The sequence below is a fragment of the Doryrhamphus excisus genome, chromosome 4 (genome assembly GCF_030265055.1).
Source record: "Doryrhamphus excisus isolate RoL2022-K1 chromosome 4, RoL_Dexc_1.0, whole genome shotgun sequence".
Classification (NCBI taxonomy): Eukaryota; Metazoa; Chordata; class Actinopteri; order Syngnathiformes; family Syngnathidae; genus Doryrhamphus; species Doryrhamphus excisus.
In genome coordinates, this window is record NC_080469.1 from 4,347,439 (window position 1) to 4,372,595 (window position 25,157).

Below are 25,157 nucleotides of genomic sequence, written 5' to 3' on the forward strand. Positions count from 1 at the left end.
TTGAAATATATGCAATATTGAATCAGTGTATTCTTTACTGTTTGTACTAATATGGTTGCAGGTAAACTCGAGTTTATCCTAGCTGACTTTGTTCCCACATTGTTCCCACAGAACCTGTACTCTTAAAAACAATATAGTACACCCCCCGCCCTTTTTGCGGGGGTTATGTTCCGAATAGCGAGTAATTGATACACTCATAAAAAAATGTCTAATTTTAACACACCGCTCCTCTCCCTCAAAACTGTCCTTAGCTTAGCTTAACTTAGCTTAATGTTGACGTTCTTGATGATTTCGGTTCAACCTTTACCATAAAAGTGATACAATTATTAGATTAGAATCAAGCCTCGGCTTGTCTTCCCTTGTTCACCCAAGATAGAAGCTAACATGCTAACAAATAGCACATATTTCTTTCCATTTTCCATTCAAGTTTATATCAGCTAGCTAGCAACTGGCGTCATGGGAAATACCTATGTTGACGCTAAAGCCCTAAAAAAAAAAACTACAAAAAATTCCAGCTGTGTACCATTTACATAACTGACTTGTATATTAACCAAGCTACAGTGATATTATTGTTGTAGAAGCTAACATGAAGAACTATTTTTATATTGCGGACTAGCACGCTAATCGCTAGTCTCAGCGTCACTCACAGACAGAAGATTGGATACCTAGCTCTCAATTCCGCTACAAAGACTCAACAAAATGCTTGTTTGCAATCAGTATTTTTTTTACCTGAGGACTGGAGCACACGTCTTGTGCTGGAAGACACAGCCATTCCAAGTAGAGCGGACATTGTAAGTCAGGGGTCTCAAACACGCGGCCCGCGGGCCAAATGTGGCCCGCAGGACACCAGTTTGAGGCCCCCCGCCTTGATATGAAAGTTTAATGTTAGTGTGGCCCGCGCAAATTTGATATGGATGCTGTATGGTATCATGTACCCAGAAAAAATTATTACGTTTGATTAATGTTCATGTTAAAGGTTAAATAACTGTTAATAGTTATCCTCCCTATCCGTGTGGAAGTGGTAAGTTTTTGGCTATTTAAGTTTAAAGGAAATAACTTGAAGGCTACCGTTTAGGTCGCTAGCTCTCTAGTTTGCGAGTTAGCATGTGTCTAAAGACCCTGCAGTTGCGCAATATGTTGTAAATAAAAAGAGTATAAATGTGACTATAGTCGTGTTTTGTCATGTCTACAGGGCTCTAATAATGCTTTGTTCATTTTAATCTGAAAAAAATAATTTGTCTACCCACCAACTATATGTGGTTTCTTAAGTTTTTATTATTTGCCGTTTTTATTATTATTATGATATTTATTTATTTATTACTGATTGATTGATTTTCTTTATTCTTCATTTGTTTATTTATTTTTCATCTTATTTTGTGTAGAAAAATAAAAAGTAAGATATTTGAGAACAGTGGAATGTTTTATCAGCTTTTCTTGTAGAAAATTGCAACCAAAGCGAAGTTTTTTAAATTTTTTTGTTTTTAATAAATGCGTTTTTTGTTGTTTTTTTTTTGAAAACCTGATGCGGCCCAGTCTCACCCAGACCCGAACTCCAGTGGCCCCCAAGTAAATTGAGTTTGAGACCCCTGTTGTAAGTACTGTTTATACTGCTGTTGTTGACAGAAAAAAAACCTACTTTCAGGGGAAAAAAAATAAAATTCACTGCAGCAAGGGAAGTTTAGCATGGAGGGTATGTTACTGGTTTTAATTTAATTAGCATATCATATCATAGCAAGGTGAATATAAAAGTGCTGTTCTTTAAACAGGAGCAATGAGCTAGGAAGCAAATACGTCAAGTGTATGAAAAAAAAAATGTAGCGTTTACTTTTTTTAATCAAGAATACAGCCTCACAAATTATCTCCTGGCAGGAAGCGGTAATGGAAACGTCAGTGCGATGAATCCATTCAGAGTCATATATAGCCATGTAAACACTTGTATACCATTACCGTAAATGGACGATGCTTTAAAAAGAGTTCATTTCTTTCAGTTGGTTCTTCTGATTTATATTGAGCAATGAAAAAGTTTCACAAAAACAATGCACAAATGAGGCTTGTGTGTGGGGGGGGCAGTGTTTGTTCCCTTTGACAGGACGACTCATTATAATGTTTCTGATCAAAGACCTGACAGTCAAATCTGCTTCTCAGGAAGTGTGAATCCCCAAATGTGACTTGATCCAAACTAAGAAGTCTTAATTAGTGTTCGGATTAATAGAGGTTAGAATATGTGAAGGGTTGTAGGTTTTTCTGGAATTTGAAAAGACTTGTTTTCTACACCCACGTCTTATTATTGTGTGGTGTCCTCTCGTGGGCACAGTTCTGATTCCCCTCATACGAAAACAGTCTTGTTCACGCAGCTGAATTTCTGCGCTGAGGTGAGGTGGGTTCATACTGCATGCAGCCCCCCCCCCATGACATCCCAGTCATAATCATCCCAAAACAAGAAAACTACTTTGTAAAAGTGATGCAATAAATCACTTAAATCTTAAAAGATTTATGTTCACATTTTTTAAGCCGCAAATAACTCTACTGGCTCATCCTGAATTAGTACTAATGTATAAATACATATTAATACAGGTAAAAATATGCAGTTATGCATTCATGCTTCAATTATAATGTATTTTTTTCCACCAAGCGTTATGATTTTGCACTTTGTTTGGCAGTTCATGAACGCACCATAGTTGTTGTGAGATGCAAAAATGAAACCGACATACAGTATGACAATCGGGCCTCAAACAAATTATGTACAGTCATCGCTTACTGCATCGCGGTTCGAATATCACGCCCTCACTTCAAAATATATAATTGATAATATATCATAATTCATTATATATTTCATTGTTTCATTGTTGACTATGCCCCATTCTTGTTAAAACAAATATTGAAATACAAGTTATATATAAGGGCTGCACGGCGGACAAGTGGAGTGAAGCTGACTTCGGGTGAGAGGCGGGGTACACCCTGGACTGGTGGCCAGCCAATCACAGGGCACATATAGACAAACAACCATTCACACTCACATTCATACCTATGGACAATTTGGAGTCGCCAGTTAACCTAGCATGTTTTTGGAATGTGGGAGGAAACCGGAGTACTTGGAGAAAACATGCAAACTCCACACAGAGATGCCCGAGGGGGGAATCGAACCCAAGGCTCCTATATGTGTGGCCTGCACGCTAACCACTCCGACACCGTGCAGCCCCATGCAAAGAAAAACTCACAATAAACCATCCATTCATTTTCTACCGCTTATCCTCACAAGATGGGTGCTGGAGCCTATCCCAGCTGTCTGCGGGCAAAAGGCGGAGCATACTCCGGACTGGTCGCCAGCCAATCACAGGGCACATATAGACAAACAACCATTCACACTCACATTCATACCTATGGACAATTTGGAGTCGCCTAGCATGTTTTTGGAATGTGGGTGCATATTCAGTTAAGCATAATAAAATACGTCACAAGAAAAACAACAATGGACCTAAAACAGAGCCTTGGGGTACTCCTGAGTTGTACCTGGCCAACAGCAATGTCAGATTTTAGAAAGGCGATTTAACATGGATATGGGAGACGTTGACAACAGAAACTACAATGATTTTGTCGCATACCCATCCAATCCATTTTCTATGCCACTTATCCTCATTTGGGTCCGGGGCCAATCACAGGGCACATATAGACAAACAACCATTCACACTCACATTCATACCTATGGACAATTTGGAGTCACCAATTAACCTAGCATGTTTTTGGAATGTGGGAGGAAACCGGAGTACCCGGAGAAAACCCACAGGTGCACTGGGGCAAACATGCAAACTCCACACAGAGGGTGGAATCAAACTCGGGTCTCCTAGCTGTATGGCCTGCACGCTAACCACTCGGGTTATTATTATTTCTTACAAATGTTAATCCAAAATCAGAGAACATCAACATCAAGTGAGGGAGGCGTAAGTTGTGTGTCAAAAAGAAGCCAACAGCAGTAAACTCCTACTTCCTGTAACAGGTGCGTTCCATATGTTGAGTATAAGTAGCACAAAGAAATACATTTTTGGTAACTTATAGTTTGGGGTTCAGCCTTGAAGTGTTTTGTGGAATATGGCTTATTGATAAATTGCGTGCATCCATCCCCTCCTGTCTTGGGCCATCTGGATCCATGGTGATGCCATGGCACTCCTCCCAGCATCATCTCTCCTTCAGGGATGAAAATCATCAACCAGCTGAATGTAGAGACATTGACTGGATTTATCCAGTTAATGTCTGTGCCACCAGCCGCTTTGGCAGGCCACCATATTCCTCTTCAGAAATCGACTTAGAGGGTGATTGTGATGGTTAAATGAGGCTTCGGCTCAGTGGCTTTGTTGCTCATGGGCTCCAAGTCAAGGTATGCCACAGTTACCATTGTGAGCTCGGACTATACTCCATTGTCTATTTCTCATACGTGTATATTATGAGCAATAATAATGCAATCATTGGCTCGATTTCAACACTCATTGGATGTGATAATCACTTCTTTACCGACACATCCATGTCAGGCATCTTGTTTTAGTGTTCTTGTTTTTTTTTTTTCTTAGCCTTCGTGGAAGACAAATTCCCTGCTCAACAGAAGTCACACTGTGTGAAGTTTGTGCAGCCATTACAAGACAAATGGTAAGAAAAGCAGGGGATCTCATGCACACACAGTTAGTCACCATTTTTGTCACATAGTCACATCAATGTGCATAAACATTGTAATGGTAATGGTTTTATTTCATTTGAACATGCATCAGATTGCAATTGAATGCATCACATAATCAGTTCACAGTTCCACATGTCCAAAAGGAGTAGGAAGAAGCAAAGCTTATTAAATCCTACCCCTCCATCTGGTACTTTTACAATCAGTAACTGTTACATTTGTTCACTTCCTGCTTTCCTAGTTTTTTATTTTTATTTTTATTTTTATTTTTATTTTTATTTTTATTTTTATTTTTATTTTTATTTTTATTTTTATTTTTATTTTTATTTTTATTTTTATTTTTATTTTTATTTTTATTTTTATTTTTATTTAGCACATCATGACTGGTTCAAGACTCTTCATCCTTGTATTTAGCAAACATCAACTGCTTGTATTGTTTCTTGAATTGGCTCATCGTTGTGCATTGTTTGAGTTCCTTACTCAATCCATTCCATAGTTTGATTCCACATACTGAAATGCTATGGCTTTTTAACGTAGTCCTAGCATAGAAGTGTTTCAAATGTACTTCTTCCCTGAGATCATATTTCTCCTCTCTTGTAGAGAAGTATTGGATGACATTTTTAGCTAATTGGTTATTTTTAGCCTTATGTATTATTTTAGCTGTTTGAAGATGAACTATATCAGCAAGTTGAAGTATTTGTGATTTCAGAAATAAGGAGTTAGTATGTTCTCTGAAGGCGGCATTATGAATTATCCTTACTGACCTTTTTTGCAGTACATTTAGCAAGTGAAGATTGCTTTTATAGTTATTAGCCCATATTTCCACACAATAAGTCGGATATGGTAGAACCAGAGAGCAATAAAGACTGTAGAGTGATTTCTGATTGAGAACATATTTTGCTTATTTCAATATTGAAATATTTCTGGCCACCTTATTTTGTATATTTTGTATAATTTATTATTTATATTGTATGCATTTATTTCATTGAATATTTTCATCGAGCTTCATCGAGTTCACGACCCTCCAAATGCATTTGTTAACATTCATTGAGCTCTTTAGATGTGAAAGAACACCCTATAGTCACTTCTATACTTATATTAACAATATAGTAAGCATTGTAAAAGAAAATAAGCCATATAAGATATGAATATGCTTTCCATAAATCCACAGAAAACAGTGATTGTGGTTGGTATCATTGCAGAGTGTGGTTAAAAAGAGCTACCGCATTTTTGGTCTGTGAATATAGTTGTGAACCAAAACGACTTCTCTACTGATGATGACAATGCAGTGTACTTTTACACAACAGCAAAGTACACTAGCATACCTAATGCATTGGCATTTCATTTTTCAGAGCAAAATGTGCTTAAAATATGAGATGCTCGAGGGTTTGCAATAAATGAATAAACATTTTTTACGACTGCAATTATTTCATATGCCATTACTGCTGTTTTGCTAAGTAATGTCAGCCTCGATCAACTCAAAGCACACAAGCTATTTGCATACTTTACATGCTTTTACTGGTGTCCACCAGATTGTCTGTGCTTTTTATTGCTCGAATGAGGTGTTCAGTGTTCCGTTTTCGATTTTGTAAAGATCCTCTACTGATCATCTACATAGTAAGCACAGATGTCATGACAGATGTCTCGTCATTTGTGCAAAAATTAGTTTAACATTGTAGGTTAGCTACATTACATTGAGGAAAACTAAAGGAATGTGTGGTTTTTGAGGAGAAACTGAAAGCAATTCACTGATTCCGCAAGTGTAATATCTTCTGGACGAATATTCTACAGGGTCAGGATTCTACAAACCCCCGGTCATCTTTTGTTCAGCCGTTAGTGATAAGAACCCAACATTGGGGATTGCACCTGATTTAAAATCGAATAAGGCACAGTAAGGCCAGAGATATAGCAAAGGGCAAACACCGAAGGTGCCTTACAGCTAATGTGCAAGATCTCAGAGAGGATTATATTCTTTACAGAAAAAACAGAACAGTGGTAAAGTTGGATTAACACAGGGGTCTCAAAGTCAATTTACTTGGGGGCCACTGGAGCTAGGGTCTGGGCGAGACTGGATCGCATCAGGTTTTCCAAAAAAAAAAAATGCATTTATTAAAAACACAAAAATGAATAAACTTTGCTTTGGTTTCAATTTTCTAAAGGAAAAGTTCTGATAAAACATTCCACTGTTCTCAAATATCTTACTTTTTATTTTTCTACACAAAATAAGATGAAAAATAAATAAACAAATCAAGAATAAAGAAAAACAATCAATCAGTAATAAATAAATAAATATAATAATAATAATAAAACGGCAAATAATAAAAACTTAAGAAACCACATATAGTTGGTGGGTAGACAAATTATTTTTTTCAGATTAAAATGAACAAAGCATTATTAGAGCCCTGTAGACATGACAAAACACGACTATAGTCACATTTATACTCTTCTTATTTACAACATATTGCGCAACTGCAGGGTCTTGAGACACATGCTAACTCGCAAACTAGAGAGCTAGCAACCTAAACGGTAGCCTTCAAGTTATTTCCTTTAAACTTAAATAGCCCAAAACTTACCACTTCCACACGGATAGGGAGGATAACTATTAACAGTTATTTAACCTTTAACATGAACATTATTACATGATACCATACAGCATCCATATCAAACTTGCGCGGGCCGCACTAATATTAAACTTTCAAATCAAGGCGGGGGCCTCAAACTCGTGTCCTGTGGGCCACATTTGGCCCGCATGCCGCGTGTTTGAGACCCCTGGATTGACAGGTGTGTGGCTGCAAAAGCGCCTTGTCGGACAGGCGACGGTTGACTTTAGAAACATATTTTCTCCCAAACATTTTCACTGTATTCCAAACGACGTCTGTGGCATTTGACTTTCCTCGGCGTTTCAGATTGTTTGGGGTTACAAGGCGGTATTATCAGACATACATTGTGTTGATACCCCCGCTGTGAAATTACAGACAAAAATGGTGATATGTTGTGTTGCTTTGACGACAGACACATTTAGATGGGTTCATTAGTAGAGAACAAACAATAGCTGGAACAAAACAGTAGCTATATTATAGCATTGGGAATTACAGTATACACATTGCTGCTTTGTCTGTTTACAACAGTGCTTCTCAATTATTTTCTGTCATGCCCCCCCCCCCCGCCAAGGGACATAATTTTTTTGCGCCCCCACATTTGAAATACTAGAGAAGCTTTTATGATATTTTTGCATTTATCTGTACTGTACAGGGCTGCATGGTAGTCAAGTGGTTAGCACACAGGCCACACAGCTAGGAGACATGGGTTTGATTCCACCCTCGGAGTTTGCATGTTCAATTTATACAATTTTTATAAAATTTGTACAATTTATACAATACATGTTTCAATTTGCATGTTCAATTTATACAATTTTTATAAAATTTTTACAATTTATACAATACATGTCTCAATTTGGACGAGTGGTTAGCGCGCAGACCTCACAGCTAAGAGACCAGGGTTCAATTCCATCCTCGGCCATCTCTGTGTGGAGTTTGCATGTTCTCCCCGTGCATGCGTGGGTTTTCTCCAGGTACTCCGGTCTCCTCCAACATTCCAAAAACATGCTAGGTTAATTGGCGACTCCAAATTGTCCATAGGTATGAATGTGAGTGTGAATGGTTGTTTGTCTATATGTGCCCTGTGATTGGCTGACGACCAGTCCAGGGTGTACCCCGCCTCTCGCCAGAAGACAGCTGGGATAGGCTCCAGCACCCCCCGCAACCCTTGTGAGGATAAGCGGTAGAAAATGAATGAATGAATAAATGAATGAATGAAGTGAATATATATACAAGCGCGCGGGTCACACAGAAAGGAGACCCGAGTTCGATTCCACCCTCATGCATCTCTGTGTAGAGTTTGCATGTTCTCCCCGTGCATGTGTGGGTTTTCTACTCCGGTTTCCTCCCACATTCCAAAAACATGCTAGGTTAATTTGCGACTCCAAATTGTCCATAGATATAAATGTGAGTGTGAATGGTTGTTTGTCTATATGTGCCCTGTGATTGGCTGGCGGCCAGTCCAGTGTGTACTCTACCTCTTGCCCAAAGACAGCTAGGTTAGGCTCCTAGTGAGCCTAATTAATGAATTATTGTATATCTCTAGTCAGTTTTGTATTGAGCTTTGGATGGCATCTGCAGGACCGTTTCACCTAATACCGTTAAGCAGCATACATAGATTCATACAACATTCACATAACAATGCTGCATTTTTTAATATAACTCTTGAAGATAGGCGAGACAGAGGAGAGAGACAGAAAAGCAAGGACATGCAGAGAAATTATTCAAATGACATTAAGATTTGTAGCACAGTAAGCCCCTCATTACCATAACTTCATAAGGTTTCTGCGTCATTCTTAATAATAGATTCTCATTCAGGCTCTCTGCAAATCACCTCACACTCTCTAATACATCTTACTTTCTATTTGTTGCTGGATGATGATGAGAAGTGGACTTGTGGGGGAGACGGGCTAGAAAGAACAGAAGGATTCCTGCCCTCACACACACACACACACACACATCCTATACTTCACACATTTGAGGCTATTGTGATTTTTATTCCAAATGTTCTTGTGTTGTATCCCTGAAGATGACCAGTCAACAAAGCAATTAACATTCCGGTACAGTACTTCTGCAGCTGGAGAAAAGGAGGGAACACTCACTTCTGTACAAACAAACACACAGTGGTTGCAATCACAGGGCACATATAGACAAACAACCATTCACACTCACATTCATACCTACAGACAATTTGGAGTCATCCATGTTTTTTGGAATGTACCTGGAGAAAACCCAAGCCCAAGCAGAGAATCAAACCCAGGTCTTCCCGATCCCCTGACTATGTGGCCAACATACTAACCACTTGCCCAGCTCAACGGAAACGAAACTGAAACTATACAAGATCTAAACAATGGGGAAACCATTCCACTCAGTCTTAATGAATAGTATTATGCACTGCAAAATAGTGAAACCAGTCTTGCTTGGGGCGTGTACATTTAGTACTTGACTAGACTAGAGCTGTCCTACCCAGTCATTGAGCATTCTGCTGAGATGACAGGCAGAACATCATCTCAGACAACCTGAACAGTCGAGTTGATAATACAATAAAACTGGATACATTTTTGGGGTCGCTAACTCCTCTATTTCTACACCAATTAAAAAAAATCTGACATGAAAATGTTCATTCATACCTATGGACAATTTGAAGTCCCTAATTAACCTAGCATGTTTTTGGAATGTGGGAGGAAACGGGAATACCCGGGGAAAACCCACACATGCACAGGGAGAACATGGAAACTCCACACAGAGATGGCCGAGAGTGGGATTGAACTTGGGTCTCCTAGCTGTGAGGTCTGCGCTCTAACCACTCGTACGCCGTGCAGCCCTTGTTACGTCACATGAGACGTATTATACACTTTTTTTTAACAGACAGAAGTGTACAGTGCATGCATAGGTCAACGTATGTCAGACGGATGTGGACTTGCATGCGTTCAACGGCATTGCATTAGAGCAGGGGTCTCAAACACGCGGCCCGTGGGCCAAATGTGGCCCGCAGGACACTAGTTTGAGGCCCCCGCCTTGATATGAAAGTTTAATGTTTGATATGGATGCTGTATGGTATCATGTACCCAGAAAAAATGATTATGTTTGATTAATGTTCATGTTAAAGGTTAAATATCCTCCCTATTTGTGTGGAAGTGGTAAGTTTTGGGCTATTTAAGTTTAAGGGAAATAACTTGAAGGCTACAATTTGGAGTCGCCAATTAACCTAGCATGTTTTTGGAATGTGGGAGGAAACCGGAATACCCGGGGAAAACCCAGGCATGCACGGGGAGAACATGCAAACTCCACACAGAGAAGGCCGAGGGTGGGATTGAACTCGGGTCTCCAAGCTGTGAGGTTTGCATGCTAACCACTCGACCTCCGTTCAGCCCCGATAATGATAATAGTATAATAAAAAATATACTGTATGTTACATCTTGAAATTAGTGAAGTTAAAAAAAATGACTTGTAATTGCATGTCTTTCATGGAGAACCTTATCAAAGGTTAAACTGCAGCCACCTAAAGCCACACGGTGGATGAGTGGTTGCCTATTTTAAATCATACCAAACCGGGTTAAGTGCTGAACGTAAATCATTGCAGATGCAAAATCTCTTGGCATGACTCTTGGTGAAGGACAAAACGTCTGTCTGATGGACTTCAGGACCATTAATAACTAGCTTGCAACATGAGCATTAAAATAAATTATCGCTGTCAAAGACATAATAACTCAAACCTGAAAATTATAATCATCACGAAGGAAAGGTTGCTTAATTCAATGGTTCTGTTTTGCTGAAGTGCACTTAAAGTGAATATATGTTATAATTATTTTTATTTCAGTTAACTAGTGAGATAGGTTGTATGTGTTTTTAACTGTTTAAACAGAGCCGACCCTCCACCCTTGTTCAATCCCGACAGAGTAGGCACGGTTCATTCATTTTCTATACCGCTTATAGAAAAGGGTCGCCTAGCCTATACCAGCTGGTACACCCTGGACTGGTCGCCAGCCAATCACAGGGCACATAAAGACAAACAACCATTCACACTCACATTCATACCTATGGACAATTTGGAGTAACCAATTAATCTAGCATGTTTTTGGAATGTGGGACGAAACCCACGCACGGGAAGAACATGCAAATGCACGGTGGAATCGCACCTGGGTCTTCAAGCTGTGTGGCGTGTATGCTAGCCACTCAGTTACCGTGCAGTCGGACCCAATCAATGTAATTATTTGAATTAAAACTGTGTTTTCTGTATAATTCCCATTACTTTTTTTTAACATTTTCTAAAGAAAAAATGGCTGAATTCACACATTTCCTAATTAAGAAACCTCAACCTGCCTCAAGCATCTCCTCTCGGATTAGTGAGCAAGCCCAGCTACCAGTTTCTGTTTATATTGCAAACAATATTTCTTATGCGCCACGACTTTCTGCAGTCATTTTAATATCTTTAATGTAAGCGTGACATCATTATTCTTGCTAATTAGACAACAAAATACACAGAAATTCCATACTTGAGACACAACTCAATAAAATAATAATTAAATAGGGCTGAAAAGTATTTAAAAGCTAAACGTTTTTGCTCTTAATGAGCAACCCATATTAACATAACAAAAATCCAAAAAAGTTACCAGTTACGAACCTTATAAGCAGCATAGAAAATGAATTGATGGATGGATGGATGGATGGATATGGAGATCCTTCCAGCATTGCAAGTTAATGGTAATGGTTTTATTTCATTTGAACATGCATCAGATTACAATTGAATGCATCCCATAATCAGTTCACAGTTCCACATGTCCAAAAGGAGTAGGAAGAAGCAAAGCTTATTAAATCCTACCCCTCCATCTGGTACTTTTACAATCAGTAACTGTTATATTTGTTCACTTCCTGCTTTCCTAATATAATTTAAGTTTTTTTTTTTACTTTATTTTACTTTTATTTAATTTTTGTCACATACCAAAGTATGAGGTGATATGAGCATCCAATGCCATAATGGGTACCATAGTAAGTGTCAATATAGTGATATATATAGCACATCATGATTGGTTCAAGACTCTTCATCCTTGTATTTAGCAAACATCAACTGCTTGTATTAAAAATATGTTTTTAGAGAAAAAAATCAGCACTTTATCACATGTGTTTTGTATCTGCACAGTTTCTCGACAATTATCGTGCAATAAAAATTTAGTGTGTCATTTTATTTTTTTTCCTTTCCACACGAGACACAAATTTATCAGTTCCACCGCGGTTTAAAAAAAAAAAAAACGCTCCAGCCAGCTGGGAGACAACCAGAGGAAGGCGGTTTCCTTCCTTCTGCCTCATTGCAGAATGAACAAAGCAATCCTATTTTCACCAAACCACCATATATTCCCAATTTGCCTCTTTTGGGAAAACAGGAAGCCTGTTCTTTGTTCTTGTATTTTTTTTAACATTACCCCGGAATGGTAAAATTAAACTATACTACTTGTAGTAGTAGGTGTAGTATGAATACATAAGAGTTGTCTAAAGTGGTTTGTGAGACAAGTCCTGAAGTCATGACTTCTATATGCAACATTGCTTCCACATCTCCATCTATTCCCATCAGTGTGGGTGGTGGGTGGGGGGGCACGGGTGGGCGGTCTCCATCAGTGAGGCATGAAGGACGGCCAACCGTGCTCTCCACAGAGGAGATTCCCATGATTCGTCACGCTGGCTGCTTCTTGTCGAACGCAACACTCGACTGCCTCAGAGTCACATGCATTAAACAACACTGTCTGGTGAGCTTCCATAGAAAACACTGGAGGAATTTACTTATTCTACTCTTCTGGTACTTTTTCTGGTACTTCTTGCATTGGTGTATCACATACTTGTAGGCGCCTTTGAGACATTTGCTCCAATGAAATGTTTGGTGCTGTGGTTCCACATATTATGCAGACAAGATGAACTTGAAGTCCTATCACCGCAACCTATAACTCCCGAAAAGGACCGCAAATGAGATTGGACAGGAGGCGACTGCATGGAAGCTAACCTATTTGGTTTGCTCAGTCTCAGTCGATTGAATGTGCTGAATCCATCCAAAAGAAATCTGCTCCTCTTTTGGTGTACATATTCGTATTAAAGTCTTATTAACCCTGATTATTAATATGCTGTCAGTGATGCTGTACAGTCTGACATTGACTGAGTCCAAATGTGTGTAATAAGCAATATCTGAACACTTCACCAGGCCGGGGGACTCAATGACGAAAAAGCAATTCAAAGGTGACATGATGGTCTAACTGTCATTTGGGATAAAAAAAAAAAAAAGTGAGTGGATAAAGAAGAAAAATGGTGATCATCTTCACATAGAAAAGTTTGTCTTTTAAGTTACAGTGAAATGAGAACACGTATTGGTGATAGAGACAATGGGACAATGGGATGCTTGTATGACTTGTATGACCCAACAGTGAATGCAGCACACCTTGGGTGGTCCTCGGTCTACGTTCTCTGGTCCTTTTCCACTTTTCAGACCTATAAATGTACTTGGAATTTTGTATTCTATTGTTAAACAATGCCAAAGTTCCTGATTCCCGACTAGTAAAAAGTTCTTTAAAAAATTAGGACTGTCCAGTCTCAACTTCCTGATCTGTTTCGGAATCCAACACACATGACTGTATGTTAAAAACCCACATTTAAAAAAGATCCATCAACAGTTTTCACATGAACCACGAAATCCAAAGAAATACAGCTGAATAGGTGCAGATTCTGGAAGAACTAGAAATCTTTGTGTGCTGGTTATTGTGTGTAGCTGCTCTATAGGACTCCACAACTCTGACACAGCCCAAATAATTAGCATAATAGGTCCCCTTTAAGAGATGTGTACAGCAGGTGTACCGAATATTGTGGCCAGTGAATGCAACAAGAGAGTTACTCTTCAATATCCGTCTGACCAAATAATCTGTGGGTTATTGAAAATGTTTATTTTTAATATACCATACACAATAGATGTATATATAAACAGTACCTTTCATATTCAGTAATCCCTTAATTGTCATGGTTAATTGGTTAATGGCCATGAAAAGTGAATATATTAATAAATACAAAACATGAAATAATTTTTATGTTATTATTATTTTTTAAATGCATTATTTTAAAATGCATTATTTTTATGCATTATCTTAGCTGCTTGACAATTAACTATATCGGCAAGTTGAAGTATTTGTGATTTTAGAAATAAGGAGTTAGTATGTTCTCTGTAGGCGGCATTATGAATTATCCTTACTGACCTTTTTTGCAGTACATTTAGTGAGTGAAGATTGCTTTTATAGTTATTACACAATATTTACACACAATAAGTTATATATGGTAGAAATAGAGAGCAATAAAGAGTGTGGAGTGATTTTTGAGAATAAATTTTGCTTTGTTCAATATTTAAATATTTCTTGACACTGAGGGTTGCGGGCGTATTCTGGAGCCTATCACAGCTGACTTCAGGCAAGATCATTATTCAGCTCTATGTGTACTATGTATATACAGTACATACACTGTATATATATATAAATATATATACTGCATATATCCGTCCATCTTCTATCCCTCTTATCCTCATAAGGGTCACAGGTATGCTGGAGCCTACTGTATACAGCATATACTGTACAGTAGGTATATGTACTGTATATACTGTACCTATATACATATATTTTTTAAATTAATCCATTCATTAAATTCATTCAATTCATTCATTTTCTACCGCTCATCCTCACGAGGGTCGCGGGGGTGCTGGAGCCTATCCCAGCTATCTTCGGGCGAGAGGCGGGGTACACCCTGGACTGGTCGCCAGCCAATCACGGGGTATTTTTAAAATAATTAATGAAAATGTATCCAAAATATTGTTATTGTAGCTACTACACCATGTCCAGACAATGATGTAATCCTGTAATTCATGTGAATTCATATTTTGTATGCTAACTCACAGACTTTTGATGACAAAGTCTTCACTTTGCAATATTATAATGAATAATATTGAAACTATTACTGTTATGAAAAGTCAAAAAATTGTGTGTGAAGTTCAATTATGTAAGCCTGCGAGAGCTTAAAGCAGCGCTTAAGCCTTGGGAGGTCATATTAGTCCATACAATGCCTGCACACGCAGTGACAGTCAACCATAATTGGCCCCTTGCCAATAGATTAATATGCATTCCCACACTATTAAAATGTCTATTCATCGTCAAACTCCAGAGACTTCATTAAAGCAGGGTCATTTTGGAAAAGGGAGGATTTAAGGTTCAAATGACCTTGATTTGAGAGGTGCGGCTTTTGGATGGATAGATGCTCTTGTAGGTTCACTTTGCCTTGATGACGATAGCATTCATCACCGTTGCGGCGAGGGCTTACAAGATAGAACTGTTGCACCCTGATAACCTTACATTGGTGTTTTAACAGAAAAGATTCCATTCAGTTCTATTAATACAAGGTTCTAATGCAATGCGGTTGAACGCATGTAAGTCCATGTAAGACGTACGTTGACCTATGCATGCATTGTACACTTTTGTCTGTTAAAAAAGTGTGTCATTGTTTTGCAACTCCAGACCATTTTTTGGTCTGTTTGTTTTTGATGATTATGACGTAACAACGGCTACACGGCGGTCGAGTGGTTAGCACGCACACCTCACAGCTAGGAGACCCGAGTTCAATCCCACCCTCAGCCATCTCTGTGTGGAGTTTGCATGTTCTCCCCGTGCATGCGTGGGTTTTCTCCGGGTACTCCGGTTTCCTCCCACATTCCAAAAACATGCTAGGTTAATTGGCGACTCCAAATTTTCCATAGGTATGAATGAACATTTTCCTGTCGGATTTTTTTGAATTGGTTTAGAAATGGAGGAGGAGTTAGCGACCCCAAAAATCCAGTTCATTGTATTATAAACTGGACTGTTCAGGTTGTCTGAGATGATGTTCTGCCTGTCATCTCAGCAGGCTTTATTTGGTGAATTGGTGACTGTCCATAGGTATGAATGTGAGTGTGAATGGTTGTTTGTCTATATGTGCCCTGTGATTGGCTGGCCACAAGTTCAGGGTGTACCCCGCCTCTCGCCTGAAGACAGCTGGGATAGGCTCCAGCACCCCCAACGACCCTCATGAGGATAAGCAGAAAATGAATGAATGAATGGATTTTAAAATATATGCATATAGGTACAGTATATACAGTACATATACTTACTGTACAGTATATGCTGTATACAGTAGGCTCCAGCATACATGTGACTCTTATGAGGATAAAAGGGATAGAAGATGGATGGATATATGCAGTATATATATATATATATATATATATATATATATATATATATATATATATATATATATATATATATATATATATATATATATATATATATATATATATATATATATATATATATACACAGTGTATTTACTGTATATACATAGTACACATAGAACTGAATAATGATCTTGCCTGAAGTCAGCTGTGATAGGCTCCAGAACAAATCTGTTTCTGCAGAAACACAATGAAGTTGACAATACTCCAACATCCTGACATAAACAATCAGATTTTCCATAGAAGTATTACTCCCTTTGATCTCAAATTTGGCGTCAACAATGTTGACCGTGTTTGTGACGATGGCTTTTTAGTAATAAGAACAAAATGGACCAGGACTTCACTGCAACAGCAAACAACATAAATGGGGGATCTTTTGTATTCTGTTGACTTTAACATCCACAAAACCTCAGACCTAAAATACAACCGACAAGGACTACAAATTACAAGGATGCTTACACGTGTGATGAATAACTTTCCACACAGACCATCTAAAAGAACGACTCATGTGCCTAATAATAGTATGGGCTCTCCAAGGGCTTTTGAGAGTATGCCCGTGCTTTGACCCCCCCTTAAAGCCAATCTGATTACAACAGCTCAGACCACTTATTCTCACTTTTTTTTTTTTGCATAATCAAAAAAGATTGACGAGGCAGAATTTGAGATATGAAATCATAACACTAATATAATTTGTGCATTGAGCTGTGTGCTTGCAGTCACTGGAAGTGGCAAAGAACCAACTGAGGGAGAATCATAGGTTGGGGGAAGGTCTCGGTGATGAAGTGTTCTCCACAAAGTGTCAAAGCCTGTTTTTTTTTTTTTTCCTCATCATTTGTGGGATTTATAATTTCCCCTGTCATGCCAAGACTTAAAGTGGTTATCTTATCCAAGGCCAGCATGCATCCCTTATTGAGCTGCACAGATGCATCTCTCCTGATGTACTGCTCCCCCCCCCCAAGACAAAACTGCACAGTAGTTCACTCCCGGAACACCACAGACATAACCTCGAGTTGGGATTCACTTCATCAGCTGCCAAACTATTTAAATACGTGTTTTTTTGCTGCCACCAACATGATTTATCTCAACAGTAAAAAGGCACAAGATACTTGAGTTGCTCAGTGTTGTGGTAAACTAAGAGAGAAAACTCTTGTCCATGGAAGCTGACACAAATAGGTTCAACTTCAGCTAACAGCTCCTCGGCAACCAAACATTGGTCGCTAGGTGATAACAAGTAAACAAAACCTTTAAATTTATTTGTACACTTTGGAACATTAAGTGTCGGCACACTTAGACTAGACCGATCCCTTTTGATGAAGTGGTCGGGTGTTACTCACCCTGATTCTTGGAGTCACCTAAATAAGATAAGCTCTAGTATCTGCAGGCGTGCCACAGGGAAGTGTCCTTGGTCCCCTTCTTTTTCTGATGTTCATAGATGATCTGGCTTCACACCTTGACAACGATTTTCACCTATTTGCTGATGATTCAACTCTCCATGCAGTCATCAAGAATCCTGCAGATCGTGCCATGTGCACTGACAGTTTGCAAAAAGACCTACACGCAATTGAGAAGTGGGCATCTGACTGGTGCATTACTTTTAATGCTAGCAAGACAGAGGAGATGATTATCAGCAGGAAGCGTGACAAGACACACCCCCCTCTTCACTTCATGGGCAGTCAGCTGAAGCCTACCAAGAGCATCACCCTTCTTGGTGTTGTTATTACCAACACTCTTACTTGGACCCCGTATATTACATATCTTGCTAAGAAGACTGCAAAGCGGCTCTACATCCTAAGTCGGTCAAGGGATCTTCTCCCCTACAAGGCCTACATACGACCCCTCATGGAGGATGCATCACCCATTTGGAGTGGAGCTGGCAATACTGCTCTCAGTATTCTTTGCAGACTTCAGCGGAAGGCCTTGCGTCTTCTGAACATTGAAGACCCAATCAATGCTGGTATTTACCCCTTGGAGCTTAGAAGAGATGTTGCTACTCTCTGCACTCACTCAGGGGCTAATAATGTTAACTACCTCTGTTTTCACCAAATCCTTATTAGAGACATCTTCAAAATGTATTTTATATTTAAAATTATACCCAAATAGGGTCATATCATTGATGAATGGAGAAGTTCCTTGGCCCCGGCAGCCATGGCTAACGAACCGCTTATGGAAAACATTGCATGATGGGAGGAAGTTAAAATTGTTTTTATCCTAAAATTGTACTGGTATTTGTTTTGTACATTTCTTAACTATCTTTTGAGTGTTAAGTTGCTGTGTGATGATTTTAGCGGTCTTTGTAAGATGATACCAGAGTCAGACTGTTTGGTAATAACCTCCTGCCATTTCCGATGTGTTGTCAAGCTTGGCATGACATCCCTTTCTTTGGCTCCTGCTCCCTCAATGACTCGAGAGCGGCACGGTATTTAAACGAGATTAGAACAAAACCATAAATTAGCCGCAACACTATATAATGAAAGTTTACGCAAATGTTGCAGCTTTTACACTGGGAATTATGGTATATCGTGACTCTGATTAAAATGCTTTAAAATGTCTTTAATATTTAAACATTTACCAAAATGGGGTCATATCATTGATGAATGGAGAAGTTCCTTGGCCCTGGCAGCCATGGCTAACGAACCGCTTATGGAAAACATTGCATGATGGGAGGAAGTTAAAATTGTCTTTATCCTAAAATTGTACTGGTATTTGTTTTGTACATTTCTTAACTATCTTTTGAATGTTAAGTTGCTGTGTGACGATTTTAGCGGTCTTTGTAAGATGACACCAGAGTCAGACTGTTTGGTAATAACCTCCTGCCATTTCCGATGCGTTGTGTGTCCCTTTCTTTGGTTCCTGCTCCCTCAATGACTCGAGAGCGGCACAGTATTTAAACGATTAGTAATAGTTCTGAAGTGTAAGAATATGTCACAAGATTAGAACATAACCATAAATTAGCCGCACCACGATATAACCAAAGTTTACGCAAATGTTGCAGCTTTTACAATGGGAATTACGGTATACCGTGACTCTGATTAAAATGCTTTAAAATGTCTTTAATTAGTGTTTGAGGCTCATTGAAGACATACACTACCGAACAAAAGTTTGGGATCACTTGCAAATGTCTTTGTTTTCCAAAGAAAAACACATTTTCATGCATTTCACAAACATTTTTATCCATTTCACAAACAATTAAAATGAATCAGATGATTTTCAAAGAACAATCAACATTTTTGCATAGATGCCTGCTATCAACAACTGTCAGTCCTCTGCATCAATCTCCTGGTATGGCTGCTAATCCAAGTTAATCATTTTATAAGCCTAATAAATTATTTAAAAAAAAAACATCTAAAAATCAAAACTAAAACTAAAATCTCTTACCACTACTGCCTTCAGAGAGCCGCACAAATTGGGTCTAACAAGGACAGAAAAAGGAGTGGGAGGCCCCAATGCACATGTGCAAGAAGACAAATGTCAACAGTGAAGCGGCGACTTCAGGATGCTGGATTTCATGGCAGGACTGCCAAAAAAAATTATTTTGAGCGTTAGTGTAAGGGTAGGGTTCTGGATCTGATGATCTAATCAAGTCCTTTTTTTCCTACTACTGCTGGATGGATTCATTAATAACAACATCTAATATGTTCCATTCATTCTCTCAGGTTGAGGTGATAGATTATTTAAGTATTTGATGATAAGATGAAGTCCAGTGTCATATCAAAAAGACGTTTGTTTGGATGTAGACTGCACTCACCTTTGGCTGAGAGGAAAGGCCCATACAAATATCAGAGCAGGAGGACATTTACCAGACCAGCATCACACTCCACCTGTCAGACAGACAAAAGTGTTATTATAAGTCCACCTTCAAAGCAGACAACCGTGTTAATGCAGTGAAGCCTAGTCTGGTTTCAAGTTGAAAATCCATCTGAGTTTTAGGGAATAATAAATTGAATAAGCACTGTTGTGATAATATGACTGGAATTGTATTATATTAATATGCATGTGAGATTTTCGTCTTTGTATTTTGTTTCTATTATGAATTGTGTTGGTTATCATTAAGAACTGGTGAGAAGCGATCGCATTGCTGTCGTTTTATGACTTGGCTATGTCGTGTTATGTGTTTTTATTTCTCAGCACACAACTATGATACGTTCAAGTACCGAACAAAAGAGCAAAAACATGAACAGCTCGAGGCCTCAAATGTTAACATGACAATAGAACATTCTCATACAACTCCGTGCAATCTGAAATGCCATCTACTATGAAATAATTCATACATTCAAAACTCAACTCGCTTGTCTTTTTAAAGGCAAAAAATGTTGATACAACTTTTATGTGTGCAAGTGTACCAAATGTGTGTGTCCTGTGAGGGTATATTTGGAGGCACACTGAAGAGAAAGAAAACTTCAACAAAATCCAAACTTTGAGAAAGTTTCCATGTCAAAGATCTGTCTCTTGGTTCAAGTGATGAAAGTTTCAGTCGTCGGGGAGGCTGCAAGTGAAACGTGACAAGCATCAGTCACTGTCATAAGGCATATTCTGCCTTACTTTTGATGTCACAGCATGACGTTTTCTTTGGATTGTTTTTTTTTTTCAATAAATGGGTCACCCCAGAGAGGGAGATGCTGTTCGAAACTATTTCATATTGGAAATATATTTAGTAATTAAGTCAGAGGTGTCCAAAGGTTTTCTACCGAGAGCAGCATACAGAAAAATGAAAGGTTGTGGGGGCCACTTTGATACATTGTGCACCTTGAAATTGTGGGTCAATATATGGTCAACTATAAGAACAAAGCATCTAAATCTTAGCTTTGTGTTAAAAGTAACAAAGCAAATTAGCATGATATATCATATGCACATTATGAGATGCTAATTTGATTCAGCCTGATTTGAATAAATGGCCCTGAAATGGTGGAAACACACAGGACCTTTTAGGTCCAGGAATTATCATAAATTCCAGTTTATAAGCTGCACGTGTCCACGTCGTACAATGGAATATTTTGTATAGTCCATGAGGACCAGGTAGCGCCCTTTGACAGGAGTCAATCACAAGCTATGAAAAAACAGTGTCATCTTACCAACAACACTAAACTCATCACACAATAACTTAACACTCAAAAGCTATAACTGATAAATATACAACCATGTAAAAAAATAGGACAAGCAGCATACAAAATGGGACCCACCAGAGGGAGTCAGATAAGCTTACAGCTCAAAGGGAGGCTGACGTCATTGCAGCGTCCCAATGAATGTGTTATTCAGACACAATGCATTTTGGGAAAACTTTAAAAGAGTTGCTTTTCAGACAGTCCGACAGTCCTGTGATTCATTTATCAAGGTCAGGTCGGGAACCGATTACAGTGTTCAAGAAGAGATGGCTGTGTAGCATTCTGTCACAGAATAACCAGTATAAAAATCAGCCATTGTTTCTGGGCAGAATTGGTACATTTTTCTTTTTTAATGTAACACTTTGAGCATCTGGCACAGTTTCAAAAGTACTGAAATGGCACTGGTATCAGATAATACCTAAAAAAATACCCAACTCGAACCTTAAACCTTTGTATTGAGTTGTGGATTCCTATAAAGCAGCTACACAAGATTACCAGCACAGAAAGCTCTCTAGATCTTCCAGAATATGTACCAATTCCTCCTGGATTTCCTTGGATTTCCAAAATGGTCTGTTTTAATTGATTCAATTCACGGCCCCCCATCCGGGAACGGACACTCGGTTGTGATTGGTCCCACTCAGGTAGTAGCTTGTACAGCTTGTACGAGGGCACACCCATATAAGGAAATCACTGGCTTTTAGCATGGCTCTGAATACTCCACTCACGGCAAACTGTGACTTCACAATGAGCCTTGTGAGAAGCCTCCTGCTCGACCCAGTACAATTATACAACATTCTAAAAATTGGAGAAGCATAATTTAAGTAGTAGCCCTTTAAGTAGTTGAGATGCACTAATGGAACAAACTGAAGTATTTCTACTGTTTTTTTGTGACAAGAAATGACGTCACATGCTTCTGTTGTCATAATTTTGATTTTGTGTGTGCAAATACATCCATATACTGTACACACAAGAACTAGACTTCACAAACAAGTGGGGATATGATTGTGATTTGAATAATAATAATAATAATAATGGATTGTATTTATACAGAGCTTTTCTAGATCCCCAAAGTGGATTACAGTGAAGCCATTCATTCCAGTCACACAATGGTGATGGAAACATGGCTGCCAATGCTCACCAACGTCTTCTCATTCACATATACACACCAGTCTGAAGGTGAGGCGGGTAAAACATCTTGCCCAAGGACACCGACGGTCCACAATATGAGTGGGAGGAGCTTGTTTACCCCGTCTTCCACTCTATCCTGCCATTACCCTAGAGACCCCATCACTGTACACACACACTCTCACAAAGCTTTTCATCCCAACATTGGTACTCCGACATTGGTCCCTGATCAGGAGAGATGTGGAAAAGCTTAACATAGTGGCAAGGTGGGAGAAACCAGAAAAAAACACTGGTCATTTTGCAGCAACTACATCATGTGCACATGCATCACTGCAACATGGAGACATTTTTTTCCTGGTGTCATCATCAAATAAAGGAACAGGAAGTACACAGACTGAATATATTATTTATATAATACAATATCTGATCACAACCTACTAAATGCCACATTATCTACAATAATAAGTCAACTTCATGGAGCTGGAGTTCAGTAATGTCACATGTGTTTATTTCCTGAGATAATTTGTTCTACTTTATTCTCATAAAATTATGTTCTGTTTTTTTTAATTTTGCAAATTTCTAAATTTTCTTCAATTAATTTTTCTTCTTGTAATTATGACTATATGTTATGTAAGCCTGTTTCCACCACTGAAATAATAAAAGTCATCCAAGTGGTAAATCACAATTATGAGATATAAAGTCGAAATTATGACATAAAAAGTCATAATTATTAGATTAAAAAAATCGAAATTATGATATAAGAAAATCCAAATTATGTGTTTAAAAATTAATAATTATGAATTAAAACGTCAAAATTATGAAATAAGAAAGTCGAAATTATAAGATTAAAAAAATCACAATATGAGATACAAACTGCGCATGTGCAACAGGTGCCGTCTTCTTCACTTCACAAAAATGGCGACACAATTGTAAACAAAGTGATTATGGCCAACAGTAGCGATTATTGCTTTCAATAAAAAGCTTGTCACTAAACTACCTGCAATATATTATGACACGAAATGTGACTTTCTACAATTGTACTTAAAGACAACCAATCATTTTAATGAAGTTTATGCTAATAAAATAAACATTTTCACATTCAAAGCCACCAAGCGGGACACGCAGGGAAAAAAAAAACATCACAGCTAAAGCAAAAAGGTTTGGTCTGCAGAGGATATTCTCTGTTACCATAGGAACACAGGTGGAGATGGTGGTAGTTGAGACAGGCAGGCTGATATCACGATTGTGGTGTCTCATCTGAGAATATCATTTGAAGGAGTGGAAGTCCAGACTGCAATATCTATACCTATTATATCGAGAGCCAATACATTTTTTAAGGTTCGTGAAGGAGGAATAATTCTCCTTTAGCACCCCCATCAGGATGAAATGAGTTCTGCATTTTTGCTGCCAATATTACTGTTGATTGTTATGAGGTGCACATCTAGTATTAACTTACCCAGTGTGTCCATACTGTATCACTTAACATTAATGTATTTATAGCTAAATATTTTATTGATATTATTATTAATGTTATTATTACATTTATATTCCGGTTTCCTCCCACATTCCAAAAACATTGCCGACTCCAAATTGTCCATAGGTATGAATGTGAGTGTGAATGGTTGTTTGTCTATATGTGCCCTGTGATTGGCTGGCCACCAGTCCAGGGTGTACAGAGACAGCACAGAGACAGCTGGGATAGGCTCCAGCATACCTGAGACCCTCGTGAGGAAAAGCGGTAGAAAATGAATGAATAAATGAACAGTAAGTGTGTAAAGAATATTTATGGATTAAAGCTGGATTGTAATCTGAAATCAGGCTGCACGGCGGTCTAGTGGTTAGCGCGCAGACCTCACAGCTAGGAGACCTGAGTTCAATCCCACTCACGGCCATCTCTGTGTGGAGTTTGTATGTTCTCCCTGTGCATGTGTGGCTTTTCTGCCACATTCAATTATTCAATTAATTAATCCAGGTTAATTGGTGACTCCAAATTGTCCATAGGTATGAATGTGAGTGTGAATGGTTGTTTGTCTATATGTGCTCTGTGATTGGCTGGCGACCAGTCCAGGGTGTACCCCGCCTCTCCCCTGAAGACAGCTGCAATCAGAGATGATTTGGATGGAGGGGGTCAAAAATAAACATATTTTTGGGTGTATCAATCCTCATTAGGGTTGCTGGAATGCTGGAGCCTATCTCAGTTGTCTTGGAGGCGGGGTACACCCTGGACTGGTTGCCAGCACACTCACATTCATACCTATGGACAATTTGGAGTCGGCAATTAACCTGACACGCAAACAAGCGGAGAATCGAACCCAAGTCATCCCGACCTACTTGCCTATGTGCTAACCACTCATCCACCGTGCAGCCCTTAACTTACTCAAATTAAAATTAGACTA

General features: G+C 38.7%; 1 protein-coding gene across 9 annotated transcripts in view; it reads right to left on the bottom strand.

Annotated features, from left to right (window-relative positions):
* arvcfb (ARVCF delta catenin family member b) overlaps window positions 1-25,157 on the bottom strand; it is a 221,456-nt gene that overhangs the window by 160,249 nt on the left and 36,050 nt on the right. For all 9 annotated transcript variants that reach the window (XM_058070297.1, XM_058070294.1, XM_058070295.1 and 6 more), the window contains exon 2: window positions 20,283-20,355. The gene's annotated coding sequence lies outside the window, so the exon portion shown is untranslated. The remainder of the gene's footprint in view (window positions 1-20,282; window positions 20,356-25,157) is intronic.